Source organism: Cucurbita maxima, unplaced genomic scaffold (assembly GCF_002738345.1).
Source record: "Cucurbita maxima cultivar Rimu unplaced genomic scaffold, Cmax_1.0 Cma_Scf00052, whole genome shotgun sequence".
NCBI lineage: Eukaryota > Viridiplantae > Streptophyta > Magnoliopsida > Cucurbitales > Cucurbitaceae > Cucurbita > Cucurbita maxima.
The window spans coordinates 602,325-615,800 of record NW_019272068.1 but is presented as its reverse complement, the minus strand read 5'-3'; the positions used below and the strand labels follow the sequence as shown (position 1 = coordinate 615,800).

Genomic DNA, 13,476 nt, shown 5'->3' with positions numbered 1-13,476 from the left:
ATGGTTGTTCGTTAGTATTTTTCTGTTAATGTGTTTAAATAAGTCTCATTATAGCTAGTTGAATTAGTTTTGTTTGTTTATTGGTTTGTTACCAGATTTTCCGCACATTTCTTGTAGACTTTTTAAAACTTTCTTTTTCTATTCTATATATATATAGAGCCTCCTTGCTCTTAATAATATAATCTTCTGATCAACCATTCAATCACTCATTCTTTCACTAACAAATTGGTATCATAGCAATCTTCTTAAGAGATCTGTGAGATCAAAATGGAAGGAGAATCCAGTTTTTCAGCTGTTGCACCACTAGTCTTCGATGGAGACAATTATCAAATATGGGCAGTTCGTATGGAGACTTATCTGAAGGATCTTTGGGAAGTAGTAGAAGAGAATTACGAGGTCCCTCCACTTCCAGCAAATTCTACTGTAGCACAAATCAAAGCACAGAAGGAAAAGATGACAAGAAAATTAAAGGCAAAAGCTTGCCTATTTGCAACTATATCTCAAATGATCTTCATGCGAATAATGTCCCTCAAAACAGCAAAGGAAATCTGGGATTACCTCAAGGCTGAATATGCAGAGATGATGAGAGGATTTGTGAAATGAAAGTCCTAAATTTGATTAAGGATTTTGAGTTGCAGAAGATGAAGGAGTCTAAGTCAGTGAAAGAGTACTCTAACAGACTTCTAAGCATTGCCAACAAGGTGAGATTGCTTGGTTTTGTGTTAAATGATCCTAGAATTGTTGAAAAGCTGCTGGTCACTAGTCTAGAGAAGTTTAAAGCCACCATTACTACTCTAGAGAACACCAAAGATCTGTCAAAGATTTCTCTTACAGAGCTCTTGAATGTTTTACAAGCACGAGAGCAAAGGAGGTCTATGAGGCAAGAAGGGGTGATTGAAAGTGTCTTACCTATTAACCATCAAGACAACAGGTATAAAAAGAAAATTTTTAAAAATAAATCGACAAATGGAGATTCATCTGCCAATTATCCGAAGACGAAAGGAGGAGGTTCCAAAACATCCTACCCACCTTGCTGCCATTATGAGAAGAAAGGTCATCCATATGACATATGACAAGGAGCTTTTTGAGGGATTAAGAGACACTGAAGTCAAAAGAGTGAGGATTGGCAATGGTGAACTCTTGTAAGTCAAGGGAAAAAGCATAGTAGCTATATAAAGCGTATTCCAGATGTTTTATTTGGACCTAAAATTTGTCAAGATCTCTCAAGTATTCGTCCGTTACTTAATATTGTTAGATAAAAGCCCGAGGTTTCCAAAAGTCTGAGGTTTCCTAATTTAGTTTTTAAGAGTTAGTTGATTGAATATTTTCTTTTGAACATTTAACAAACAGTTCAAAGTTTATTGGAAGGGAAGTGACACAGATTTGTTGGCCACTTTGGGCTATTTTTAGGATAAATAATTATTTAAATGAGTGGATCTGATGAGAAACAAAATCACTCTTTTTTTTTTCTTCAGTAAATCAACTCCCAAGATAAGATTTCTCTCTCTTTCATTTTTTGTTTTCATTTTCTTTCAACAAATTTTCTTCTGCCGTTTTTTACTCCGTTGACAATTTCCTCTCGATTGTCAAAAGTCAACAAATTGACCCATAACCCTTGTTGTTTTGACTGAGGAGGAAATGTTGATGGAGAAAAAAGCCGAACGAAAAATCTTGGAAGAAAAAAATAACGAAAAACAAAGAGAGAGAGATAGTATGCACTCAAGACCCGATTTCTGTTTGTCATTCAATTGTCATATTTAAATAACCGTATATCCTCAAAATAGAAAAGAAAATGGCAACTGAATTAAAGCTATTCAACTAGAAGTGTGAATTGGCTTTTAACGAGTTAACTAAAGAAATAGTAACTAAAAATAGGAATGATTTTCAACCTAGGATTTATCTAAATCTCCTCCTAAAGCCCTATTGTATGTATCTACTTTATTGTTTGAACTCTAATCTTCGAGCTCGCACGCCAGTCCAGATGGTTCACCTCCTCCCAGTACGTCTTCCATCCTCCGATACCTGACCACTAGACCATCATCGTGATCGGCATCGAGCGTCGAATCTGCAGTCTATGGTGTTGTGAACTCTATTGGTTCAGGGGGTGCAGCTGCTAGTGGCGGTGACGGTTCCCGATGCTACGCTCCTTCTCTCGGCTCGATGACGAGGTACTCCATTGTGAATTGATTTGGGTTTTGGTCTGCCTCGGTCACGTCGTTCCATTGCCAAAAGGTGCTCTCGTCGAAGATGACGTCCTGCGACACGTGAGCTCGCCCCTCTGCAGGATCATAGAGCCTGTACGCTTTGCTCCCAGGTTCGTAACCGATGAAGACGACCTTCAGCCCTGTGGGATCGAGCTTGGCGATGTGGGGACGCGCGACCTTCATGTATGCGACACAGCTGAACACTCAGAGATGATGTACCGCTGGCTTCTTGTTATACCAGGCCTTGTGTGGCATCTTCCCATCGAGGCTTTGTGTTGATGACCGATTGAGGAGGTAGATGACTGTCATTATCGCCTCTCCCCAGAACCTCCTTGGCATTCCATCCGTCATCAGCAATGACCTTGTTGTTCCAACGATGGTCTGATTTTGGCGTTCCACCACTTCGTTCTACTGGGGGGAGTAGGGCGCTGTTAGGTGTCGCTGCATGCCGAGCTCGTCGCAGTACTTACTGAAGCTCACCAAGGTGAATTCTCTGCCTCGGTCCATGCACAACACTCACATCTTCTTTCTGCATTCGTCCTCCGCTCGCGCTTGAATGCGCTTAATCGCCTCTACCACCTCACTCTTCGCTTGCAGCAGGATCATCCACATGAAGCGACTTTTTTCATCGACCAGCAAGAGGAAGAGGGTCATGCCACTTGGGGTCTCCGGCTTGATGGGCCCGTAGATATCGCCATGCATGAGCTCTAACATCTCACCGGCCCGATAGGATGCCTGAGACGGAAAAGGGGTGCGCCTCTGCTCGCCGATGAGACACCCGTCGCACAACTTATTCACACCTTCAATTACCGGCAAACCATGCACCATCTTCTCCTTGTGTAGTTTTTGTAGAGTAAGAAAGTTCAGGTGCCCATACCCTTGCGTGCCACCTCCAAGATACTTCTTCGGTCTTGGCCAAGAGGCTGACTGGTTGCTCTATCTCCAACACCTTCAATTGTGCGGCTTTTAACTAGTTAACTAAACGAATAGTAACTAAAAATAGGAATGATTTTCAACCTAAGGATTTTTCTAACAGATAAAGGCTATAAAGTGTTTTTTGAGAATAACGAGTGCTTGATCAGAGATTCTAATGGCAAAGAATTGTTCAATGTCAAAATGAAAGGAAAAATCTTTGCTCTAAATCCGATTGAGAAAGAGCAGATGAACTTTATATCCAGAGCTAGTGCCACTCAGATTTGACACAAAAGACTTGGGCACTTTCATTATCGAGATTTGCTTCAGATGCAGTCAAAGAAACTAGTAGAAGGACTCGCTGACATTGATTGACCTGGCTCTTTGCCGTGCTTGTAATTTTGGGAAGCAACATAGGCAACCCTTTCCAAAATAGACATTGAGAGCCTCGAAAAAGCTGCAGCTAGTTGATATTGATCTTTGTGGTCCTCAGCGAGCACCATCATTAAATGATAATCTTTATTACACTGTTTTTATTGATGATCTAACAAGAATGTGTTGAATCTTTTTAGTGAAGCAAAATTCAGAAGTTGCGGGTGTATTTTGAAAATTCAAAGGCAGAGTTGAGAAAGAAAGTGCATGCTTAATTCAGACTATAAGATCAGATAATAGCAAGGAGTACACTTTAGAAACTTTTAGCAGGTTTTGTGAAGAGGTTGAAATTGAACATCAATTGTCAACACCACACTCCTCAAGAGAATGACGTCAGTGAAAGGAGGAATAGATTCATAACGGAGATGATGAGATGCATGCTTCATAGGAAGAATCTTCCAAAACGTTTTTTTGGGAGAAACAACAAACACTGCTGTGTACTTGCAAAATCGAATTTTAACAAAAGCTGTGAAGGATCAGACACCATTTGCAGCTTGGTATGGTTACAAACCTTCTGTAAAGTTCGTTAGAGTATTTGGGTGTCTTTGTTTCACTTATATTCCACAGGTCAAGCGTGATAAGCTTGACAAAAAGGCAAAAGCTAGCATCTTTGTTGGGAATAGCACTATATCCAAATCTTACAGAGTTTTTCAACCACACACTAGTTGTGTTATTGTGAGCTGAGATGTTCATTTTGCTGAAAATGAGCAATGAAATTGGAAAGTACTAACGAAAGTGAATCAGATTTCTAATGCACCAAACAATTTAACCTTTAGTAGCATGTTAGAAGAGTCTGAAAATTAACGACAAGATGTCTTGGTTGATGATGCACCTGTCAAGGTACAAGGTTGCTGTATGATATTTATCGAATGTGTAATAGAGTTGTTTGTGAGCCTGCAACGTTACATGATGCAAAAAATAGTCAACATTGAATGGATGCAATACAGGAGGAACTTTCGATGGTTGAAAAAAACAAAACCTGGGAGTTGGTTGATCACGAAAGATAATTGGAGTAAGATGAGTGTTCAGAACAAAGCTAAATCTTGATGGTTCAGTTAACAAATATAAAGCAGGACTTATTGTGAAGGGATATGCGCAAGTTTTTGGAGTTGACTATTTAGAAACATTTGCACCTATTGCCAGGCTTCATACATTAAGACTGTTGCTTGCTCTTGTTACTCAAAAGAGTTGGAAAGTGTTCCAATTAGATGTTAAATCTGCAATCTTAAATGGAGTCTTGCAAGAAGAAATTTTTGTTGAGCAACCTGAAGGTTTTGTGAGCAGAGGCAATGAAGATAAAGTCTACTTGCTGAGAAGGGCTCTATACGGTCTGAGATAGGCTCTGCGAGCATGGTACAGTAAATTGATGATCATTTGGTTGGTCTTAGCTTTCAAAAAAGTCAATTTGAACTCACATTGTATGGCAAGCATGAAGGTACAAATACTTTAGTCATTTCTCTTTGATCTTATTAATTACAGGAAGCAATCTTGAGCAAACTAACCAGTTCAAACTGAAAACGAAAAAAGGTCTTCAAAATGACCGAGCTTGGTCTGATATCATTTTCCTTGGCATTGAGATCAAGCAAACCCAAGATGAAGTGTTCATTTATCAAAGAAAGTATGCAAAGGAGATACTTAAAAAATTTCAGATGGAGGATTGCAAAGCAATGAATTCTCTTATGAATCAAAAAGAGAAGCTGGTCAAAGATGATGGTTTTGCCAAAGTTATTGAAGCTGAGTTCTGGAGTTTGGTAGGTTGTCTGATGTACTTAATAGCAACCAGACCAGACCTGATATCTTAAATGTTGTATATATTCTCTCCAGGTTCATGCATTGTTCCAATGAGACTCACATGAAAGCTGCAAAGAGAGTCATCAGATACATCAAGAGAACCTAGAATTATGGAGTGAAGTTCTTAAAGCACAAGGAAATGAAACTAATTGGTTTCTCGGACCGTGATTGAGGTGGCTTAATCGATGACATGAAGAGTAGTTAATCAAGCTCTTTGGTTAAGGAAAATTCTCGTGGATCTAAACTTGGAGCAAAAACAACACATTGAGATACTAGTTGATAACCAAGTTGCTATTGCAATTTCCAATAATCAATTTTTTCATGGAAAAACTAAGCATTTCAACATCAAGTTATTCTTTGTTCGAGAAGTTCAAAAGAGTGGTGATGTGGTCTTTGTTACGGCAAATCTGAAGATCAAATTGCAGACGTCCTTACCAAAGCTCTGCCACTTAACAAGTTTAAAGATTTTGTAGAAAATAAATTCGCTCTAATACCAATTTGTTGAAATTAAAAGCCGCTCCGATACCAACTTGTATAAAATAGACGCTCGCTCTGATACTAACTCGTTTAGATAACTCTCACGAAACTTGCTCTGGCTCTACTTGCTCTGATATTACAATGAGAAGTAAAGCTGATTTATAAGTTTTCCTAACTCGAAAAATGGTCATAACTATTACACGTTTTCTTCCCATATTTTCTCACCCATAACCATTCTTTCCTAAAATACATATGGCTTTTTACTAAATTTTAAAACCAAAAAATAAAAACAGTTCTTTCCCTTTTTTTTTTCTCTATCTCATTTTAGTTTATTTCCAACAAAACTCTCCATCAACTTAAATGTTCTATTCAACAATTCCTCCACGCCGTTTTCGTTTTCTCGATCTCAGTCATGGTTTCTTCACTTTTCTCTTCTTTTCCTCGAGCGGAAAAATAGGGTTATCCTTCTCTAATGAGACTTCATTTGGATCTTCTTAAGAACAGACCATCTGAGACACCAACTCTTCATTTCTCCCGTTCTCAGCCACGCTTGACTCAGACATCATAGCTTCATTCAGTTTACTCAATTCCCTTCGTAAGTCCACAGTGACTTTTGCAGCTAACATTCTTGTTTCCTCCAGTTTGGTCTTATCACTAGTGAGTGTCTCATCATGTGTCGTAAATTCACTGCCTCCTGTTGGACTTGATTCAGGTTTACGTCGAGTGAGTTTCTGTGTTGAGTCAGTATCTCTATATCTTTCTTCTCTCTCACTAGCTCGTCCACTAGACTCTCAATCTCCATGAACAGGCCTTTCTCTTTCTCCACATCTTTTTCAACTTTCTTTGTAAGATTGGAGATTATCTTCTCATTCTTTTCCATCGCCGGTTTTATATGGAAATCTTACTCAACTTAGCCATTCTTTCTCTAACCTTTTAACTTTTGTTTCCAACTCTTTCTTTTCTTTTTCAATTTTCATCCTCGTTCTTCTTTCTTCCTCGAATTTCCTTTCTGGTCATTGGAGCTCTCTCTCTTCGAGCTCAAGCTCTCTGTTATCCAGTTGTTCATCCTTCTTCAATTTTCTCGTCTCTGATACCACGATTTCGCCAAATCCGCTGCGTATCACCTCATTTCCAACAATTTCCACTACCTACGGGCTATCGCCATCGTCTTTCACACGACCATCTTCTTTTGTGTTCGGCTCTTCATTTTGGGCCATCAAGAGAATGCCTTAATTTATTGCATCATCCAAGGCCAGGATGATGGTTTCTTCCACCTTTTCTTCGGCTCGACAACCTTTCGCATAGTGACCCATTCTGCCACAATTGTAACATCTGTCGGAGTAACAATTATTTGCATAGTGACCATATTTCTGACATTAATGCACTGGATGTTGAAATTGTATCCTTTACCACGCTCTTGATTGCGTCCTCTTCCACACCAATTTGCTTGGCTCGATAGTCTCTTCTCCTGGTAGTTTTCTTCGTAACTATTGCCTTGGCCACCTCGACCATCCCCACGACTTTCATGACCTGTACCTCAAAAATTTTGAGAGTAGAGTACATTTTCATCCTTTATCGATGCCTTCGTCTGAAGCGCTTGATCGAGTGGCTTCTACTTCTATTTCTTGCATTGCTCATGTGCCTCGAGAGAACCGACAAGCTCATCGACTGTGAACTTCGTCAGGTCCTTTGACTCTTCTATGGCACATACGAAATTCTCGAAGTTGTCTGTTAACGACCTCAAGATTTTCTCCACAACCCGCGTCTCGGGTAACATTTCTTCATTTCAATTTAGCTTATTCGCCACGGTCTGTATGCGTGTAATATAGTCAGATACATTTTCTGACTCCTTCATCTTCATGCTCTCCAACTCGCTACACAGGATCTGGAGACGCACCTGCTTGACTCGATTGGTTTCTTTGAACACCTTTTCTAGATTGTCCCATGCTTCTTTTGAAGTAGTTGCTCTTGCAATTTTCTCAAAGCCCGACTCGTCAACAGCCTGGAACAACATGTATAATGCTGCCTTATCCTTTGATCGTGCTTCCTTTAGCGCCTTGTTTTGCGCTGCCGTATAACCCGTGGTATCCTTCGATTCTTCAACAACTTCGACCACCTCCCATGCGTCTTGCGAACCGAGAAGAGCTTTCATTAGCATGCTCCAATTCTCGTAGTTCGTCTTCGTCAATCATGGTAGCGGCATTTGTCCCATCATGTTTGCCATCGGCTCTGGTACCAATTTGTAGAAAATAAATTCGCTCTGATACCAATTTGTTGAAATTAAAAGCCGCTCTGATACCAACTTGTAGAAAATAGACGCTCGCTCTAATACTAACTCGTTTAGATAACTCTCACGAAACTTTGAAGGGGTGTCGAGAGGGGAGAGACAAGGAGACAAAGAATTCTCAAAAGTCTTTTTTTATTACAGTTTCTGCTCTGCTTTTTTTTTCTTTTGGTCTGCTTGCTCTTGCTCTGATATTACAATGAGAAGTAAAACATATTTATAAGTTTTCCTACACTAAAAATGGTCATAACTCTCCCACGTTTTCTTCCCACATTTTATCACCCATACGCCACTCTTTTCCTAAAATACATATGGCTTTTGACTAAAATTTAAAACAAAAAATTAATAACATCTTCTTTCCCTTTTTTTTCTCCCATTTATGTTTATTTCCAACCGATTTCAAGAAACAGCATAGTTTGTAGCATCTAGACAGGGAGGAGTGTTAAAGATCATGTGTTTTTAGATGGATGTTTTGTTTACGGGTTTTTATCAAATTTTCTACAGATTTCTCGCAAACATTTTAAAACTTTCTTTTTCTATTCTATATATATATATCACTCATTCTTTCACTACAACTTCATTTGAAAGTTTTCCATATCTTTATTGACTAGCGAATGAATAGCATCCACAAATTAAATATCAGAACCAATGGGTACCGCGACAATGTCCTTAAACAATATCTATAATTAATGTTTCTTATTCTAGTACCAAAGTCTATAACTTGGTCATATCTACAACACAAAGATCATTAGCCATGGCAAGTAGGCTTGAGGAAGAAGCACTCAACCGAAATGGAAACGGTAAAGAAGATCAAAACAAGGAGGAGACTAGAGAGTATCGATTTGTAGTAGTAACATTGATGGCAACCGTTGCTTTCCAAGCCGGGGTGAGCCCACCCGGTGGTGTCTGGCAAGAAGATATTAAGAACTCGAGGTATGTAACATTATGTAACAAGAGAGAGATTAAAGTAATCTTTTTCTCACCTATAAATACTCATCATATGTATACTCCAATAACAACGACAAATAGAATTGAAAAATATAGTGCTTAATGTTCTTCAATTTTAAAAACTCTCTTTCTTTATATGGTTCATTAATGAAGAGGTATTAAGGTCTCCAGTAATTTAGATGTATAGTACTTTATACACGGTCCACATACTTGCACATGGACCCACTAGTTGAGTTCATTAATGTACCACCTAGGCTTGACTATGGCCAAATGTATGCTTAAACTACTAAAAAACAACAAAAGAGAAAGAAACATAAATAATAATGTAGGTGTATGTGTCTATATATTACATAACTGGAAAAGTATACATGATCAAAGTTTAGTGAGATGATGCATATAATACTTGCATACATAACTTGACTTCAATTCTTTATGAGTAAGGATGCCAACACTCTAAAAAACTTTATCTTTGACCTCGAGTCACAAATATCGTGGCAAAAGTAACAAAAGTCACATTGGCAACAATGCACATAGCACATAGCTAAGGATGTATGGTGGAGATTTGTGATATAGAGGGGTCCTCTTAGGACTTTGTTTTTAGTTAAAGTCCTCGTACTAATGGAGATGATGTTTCTCAATGATCTTCCCCTGTTAGCCAATGTGGGGCTACTCTTTTCAATAATATGCTCAATTTGAAGAAAATACACTATAGAGCCTCCCCTAAGGTCCCTTTCACCCTTTGCTCGATACTTAGCCACTTTGACTAGACCTTCAAAGGGTTCACAACTTCTTTATTCAGCACTTAGGATTCTATTGACATTGTCCACTTTGAGCATAAGCTCTCATGACTTTGGTTTTTATTTCTCGAGCAAATCTCGCACCAATGGGGATGGTGTTCCTTACTTATAAATCCATGATCATCCCTTTAATTAGCCAGTGTGGGACTACTCCTCTCAATAATCCTTAACATCTTCGTTCTACTTCATATGTAAAAGGGACCTATCGAGTGTCTGAATGCTCACGTTAAATTTGATGAATTCATTAGTTGAATATAAGATGAGAGAAGTTGAAACACCGCCAATTGAAAGCATTGAGAACCCTTACATGGAAGCCCTCTACAGTTTTTAGCTACTCTTTAAAACATAGTGGGAGAGATGGAAGAGTCAGTGGAATAGGATCTTATGTACGTCGAGACATGAATTAACCACGTATCAACCAAGAGAACTATGGCCAACTGTACAGTTATGCACAATTTCATGATAGAGACTGAAACGAACCGCTCAAATATACTATAGCATCAAGATATAGGAAAAATAAAAGTCATCAATTTAGCAGCCCTACCTATATTACAAATGGTACCGGATTGAAAAAATAAATATTGTTAAAGATCACGTATTTGTTAGATTGCTATCAGTTAGTATCTAACTAAATCTCCGAGTTAGGAGTTATATTTAGTTTTGATTTGATTTAGTTTTTGATTTGTTTACTGGTTTGTTACTCGATTTTCTACCGATTTCTAGGTAGATTTTCTAAATATTTTTTTGTATTCTCTCCATATATCATATATAGAGAGCATTCTTACTTTCAGTAATTCAATCTTCTTATCAACCATTCAATAACTCAGTCTTTCACTAACAATTGGGAGGAGAATCCAATTTTTCAGCTGTTGCACCACCAGTCTTCGATGGAGACAATTATCAAATGTGGGCAGTTCGTATGGAGACTTATTTAGAGGCTTTGGATCTTTGGGAAGCAATAATTACGAGGTTCCTCCGCTTTCAGCAAATCCTACTTTAGCACAAATCAAAATACAGAAGGAAAAGAAGACAAGAAAATCAAAGGCAAAAGCTTGCCTATTTGCCGCTGTATCTGAAATGATCTTGAATATGAAGAAGATGAGAGGATTCGTGGAATGAAAGTCCTGAATTTGATAGGGATTTTGAGTTGCAGAAGATGAAGGAGTCAGAGTCGGTGAAAGAGTACTCTAACAAACTTCTCAACATCGCCAACAAGGAGAGATTGCTTGGTTTTGTATTAAATGATTCCAGGACCATTGAAAAGCTGCTAGTCACTGTTCCAGAGAAGTTTGAAGCCACCATTACTACTCTGGGGAACACCAAAGATCTGTCAAAGATTTCTCTTACACCAAAGAGAAAAGGAGGTCTATGAGGCAAGAAGGGGTGATTGAAGGTGCCTTACTTGTTAAGAATCAAGACAGCAGCACATATAAAAACAACAAAAATTTAAAAAATCGTATGGAGATTCATCTGCCAATTATCAGAAGACAAAAGGAGAAGGTTTCAAAAAATCCTATCCACCTTGCCGCTATTGTGAGAAGAAAGGTCATCCACCATACAAGTGTTGGAGAAGACCTAACGCCTTCTACTCCAAATGCAATTAACTTAGACATGAAACTGTGATCTACAAAGCCAAAGATTAGGTGAAAGAAGTAGATGCACAGGTAGTTGATCAAGAAGAAGAAGAAGATCAATGACATATGACAAGGAGTTTTTTTTTAGGAATTAAGAGACACTGAAGTTAAGAGAGTGAGGAGTGACAATGGTGAACACATGGAAGTCAAGGGAAAAGGCACAGTAGCTATAACAAGCTATGAAGGTACAAAATTTATTCCAGATGTTTTATTTGTACCTAAAATTGATCAAAGTCGGTTAAGCGTTGGCCAATTACTTGATAAAGGCTATAAAGTGTTGTTTGAGAACAAGTAGTGCTTGATCAAAGATGCTGGTGGCAAAGACTTAGTCAATGTCAAAATGGAAAGAAAAAGCTTTGCTCTAAATCCAACGGCCTTTATATCCAGAGTAAGTGCCACTAGTAGAAGAACTCACTGACATTGATGATGACATGCCTTCTTACCGTGCTTGTAATTTTGGAAAGCAACATAGGTAACACTTTCCTAAACAAGCATGGAGAGACTCGAAAAAGCTGCAACTGGTTCATACTGATATTTGTGGTCCTCAGCGAACACCATCATTAAATGGTAATCTTTATTACACTGTTTTTATTGATGATCTAACAAGACTGTGTTGGATCTTCTTGCTGAAGCAAAAGTCAGAAGTTGCGGGTGTATTTTGGAAATTCAAAGCCAGAGTTGAGAATGAAAGTACATGCTTGATTCAGACTATAAAATCAAATTATGGCAAAGAGTATACTTCAGAAACTTTTAACAGGTTTTGTGAAGAGGCTGGAATTGAACATCAATTGATAGCACCATACACTCCTCAACAGAATGACGTTAGTAAAAAGAGGAATAGATTCGTAATGAAGATGACGAGATGCATGCTTCATGAGAAGGATCTTCCAAAACGTTTTTGGGAAAAGCAACAAACACTATTGTGTGCTTGCAAAATCGAATTTCAACAAAAGCTGTGAAGGACCTGACACCATTTGAAGTTTGGTATGGTTACAAGCCTTCTTTAAAGTTCCTTAGAGTATTTTGGTGTCTTTTCTTCACTTACATTCCACAGGTCAAGCGTGATAAGCTTGACAAAAAGTCAGAAGTTGGCATCTTTGTTGGATATAGAACTATATCCAAAGCTTACAGAGTTCTTCAACCACATACTAGTCGTGTTATTGTGAGCTGAGATGTTCATTTTGCTGAAAATGAACAATGGAATTGGGAAGAACTGACGAAGGTGAATCATATTTCTAATACACCAAACAAATTAACCTTTGGTAGCATGCTAGAAGAGTCTGAAGATGAACGACAAAAAGAGTCTGAAGATGAACGACAAGATGCTTTGGTTGATGATGCACCTGTTAGTGGAGGAGCTTTCGGTGATCGAGAAAAACAAAATCTGGAAATTGGTTGATCGACCTCTAGACAGAAAGATAATTGGAGCAAGATGGATGTTTAGAAAAAAGCTTGGAGTTCACAGCATCTAAACAAGGAGGAGTGTTAAAGATCACGTATTTGTTTAGATTTCTATCAATTAGTATCTAACTAAATCTCCGAGCTAGGAGTTAGATTTAGTTTTGATTTGATTTAGTTTTTGATTTGTTTACTAGTTTGTTACCAGATTTTCTACCGATTTTTAGGTATATTTTCTAAATATTTTTTTGTATTCTTTATATATAGAGAACATTCTTACTCTCAGTAATTTAATCTTCTTATCAACCATTCAATAACTCAGTCTTTCACTAACAAATATATATATATATATATATGCAAGAGGGAATGAGAATTGAAAAATGTTGTATATGTTGAAAAAAAAAATTCTATCTAATGAATTTACACTTCATATTAGAAAGTTCACCCAAAAAATTTGGCTCACTCCACAAAAAAAAAATGAAATAATTCTCTAGGTTTAATTTCTTAGATAAATATCAAAACCCATTTTAAAAAATTACAAAAACCAAAAAGAAGAAAAAGAAGAATGAGAATGATTTTTTTTTTTTTTTTTTTTTTTT

At 37.8% G+C, this 13,476-nt stretch overlaps 1 protein-coding gene across 1 annotated transcript in view; it reads right to left on the bottom strand.

Moving 5' to 3' along the window:
* Window positions 1–11,486: 11,486 nt before the first annotated feature.
* LOC111471405 (pectinesterase inhibitor-like) overlaps window positions 11,487–13,476 on the bottom strand; it is a 6,963-nt gene continuing 4,973 nt past the window's right edge. Inside the window, exon 2 of the mRNA XM_023117128.1 lies at window positions 11,487–11,497. The gene's annotated coding sequence lies outside the window, so the exon portion shown is untranslated. The remainder of the gene's footprint in view (window positions 11,498–13,476) is intronic.